Consider the following 2,500-nt stretch of genomic DNA (forward strand, 5'->3'; position numbering starts at 1 on the left):
TCCGATGCACTCGTGTGCATCGGAACCGATTCAAGAAACATCTTGGGCAGGTAACTGTAAGAGAAATGCCGTGGCTAGAATGTTGACATCAATGTCGCCTTTACTAGTCTTACGAAGCATTCGGCACGAGTAGCCGTGCGTGTATCTGGAAGATCATGACAAGATTCGAATGGCCGAGTCAATTCATTTATACGACAGTTCTATGATGGCATGCAAGCTCAGGCGCAAAAACGATGTTTAAGCCATTTAACGTAACAAATAGTGTAAAGCAGGGCTACGTTCTTACCTTCAGTCACGAAGACACCGGAGTCAATCATAAGTACCGCACGGGACGGTGGGTTTCGAACTACAATAATGGTAAAAGAACACCCATTCGCGATCTGCTCTTTGCTGATGATGTTGCGTTGAGTTAATCAAGTCTGTGTGTCATGCAGCGTACTGTGGACCGCTTTGCAAAAGCATGTCCAACTATGGTCTTACCTTTAATGCCAAGAAAACGGAGGTCATGCACCTGCACCTCACGTTTCGTACCTCAAACCCGTACTAACAGTTAATGGTTCACGCTTCAGTACTGTTGACAAGTTCCTATAGCTTGGTAGTACCGTCTCACGATCTGCAAATATCACTACGAAGTTGCGCCGAGAATGGCCCGTATCAATTAAATATTAAAGCAGACCTTCTGAATCTGTATGGAATCGCAAAGGTCTAACCGGCCAAACCAAGATCAAAATGTACAATGCTGCTGTGCTCTCTCCTCACTTCTAAATGTTTGCAAGACTTCGACTCTATATATCAAGCATGTCAAACAACTGCATCTTTTTCATATAAGATGCCCGAGAAGAATTCTTGGTGCTAAATGGCAAGATGTGGTTCCAGACACGGATGCGCTACAGAGAACCAAGGTGGAGAGTATTCACGCCATCCTAAACCGCCGTCAACTGAGGTGGACTGGCCATGTGTTTCGATGCCACACAACCACTATACCAAATAGCTGCTTGTCGGTGAACTATGCCAGGGCCAAAGGTCGCGAGGTGGCTAGCGTAAACGTTACAAAGAAAGCAACCCTGAAGAACTGTGGCTTTGACCCTAACGCTTGGGAGAATAATGCAGCAAACCCTTTTAAAGGCGTAAAGCAATCAAAGACGGCGCCACAAGGTTGGAAAAAAACGCCCAGGATAAACGCCAAATGTGACTGTAATATCAATCTATGTATGTGTGTATTTATTCATGCATATATGTATACATACATACACAGACACTCAAATGCGCAAATACACATACACACGCGCGTGTACGTTCTTACCTTGTTGTTTCAATACGGGAGAAGAGCTACGCTGAGATGGTCATGTCTGCTATATTTAAATTATCGTATCTTTTTAAACTGATGCACGTTTTTAGCATACACCACGTTATTTGGGAGATTGTTACATGTTTCCATAGTTCTGTCTGGGAAACTGAACTTTTTGATATCTTTATTTCTTCCTTTTACTTTCCACTCTTTACTGTGTCCTCTCGTTCTTTTGTTCAAAATTATAGTCATGTTTTTTTTTCTAACTTCACTCTTACTGTAACATAGTTGAACAACATGATCATATCACCCCTTTTCCTTCTTTCATCCAAAGCAGTAAGTTCTATTTTCTGTAGTCTATCTTCGTAGCTTATATCTCAGAGTAGGTGTCCATCTTATAGCATCTTTTTAACCTCTTTCCAGTTTGTCTATATCACTTTTGAAGGGTGGACTCCGTACCACTGCACCGAACTCTGGACTAGGTCTTATGATGGTTGTAATGATTTTCACCGCGTCTTCGTCCACCTGAATGCCAAGTAATATTTTATGGATCTTTTCATCTATATGATCATTTGGGTCCAAGTTCTTGTTCATGATTATTCCAAGGTATTTTCCCAATCTACTGTGTTTGATACTGCATCTCTAATTCGTATTGGTATAAGAAACGATTTTTACTTTCTCCGAACCTGACTACATAGCATTTATTGGTGTTGAATTCCATTTCCCAAGCACAGCCCCACATAAACAAGTTCTCGGTGTCACTTGGAAGCATTAGTATGAGACGTCTATTGCCCTTTTACGTTTTTTCGCGTCGTTTACAAACATATTCAGATAAATCACTTGGGCTTATGTTTGACCCTAATTCATTGATGAAAATAGTAAACATAATCGGCGCCAAGACCGATCCTTGAGGTACTCCGCTAGTTTCTCGTCTCCATGTAGTGCTTCCCTCTAAATACTGTGCTCATTTGTCTCTCATGTAGGAAGTCTTTCATCCATTCGAGGACTTTACCTGTGTCTCCACCTTGGTGTTCTAATTTCCATAACAGTTTTCTATGAGACACCTTAACAAGTATACACATTGCACCCAACCGTCTCTTTCTTGTAATATTTCTGAAACTGCCATAAAAGAGAGATTTATTACATATGCAGGACCTTCCGTCCTTCCCTCTCAAATAAAACAAATTGCCTATTTGATATTTGATACAAGTA

The sequence above is a fragment of the Penaeus chinensis genome, chromosome 31 (assembly GCF_019202785.1).
Source record: "Penaeus chinensis breed Huanghai No. 1 chromosome 31, ASM1920278v2, whole genome shotgun sequence".
NCBI lineage: Eukaryota > Metazoa > Arthropoda > Malacostraca > Decapoda > Penaeidae > Penaeus > Penaeus chinensis.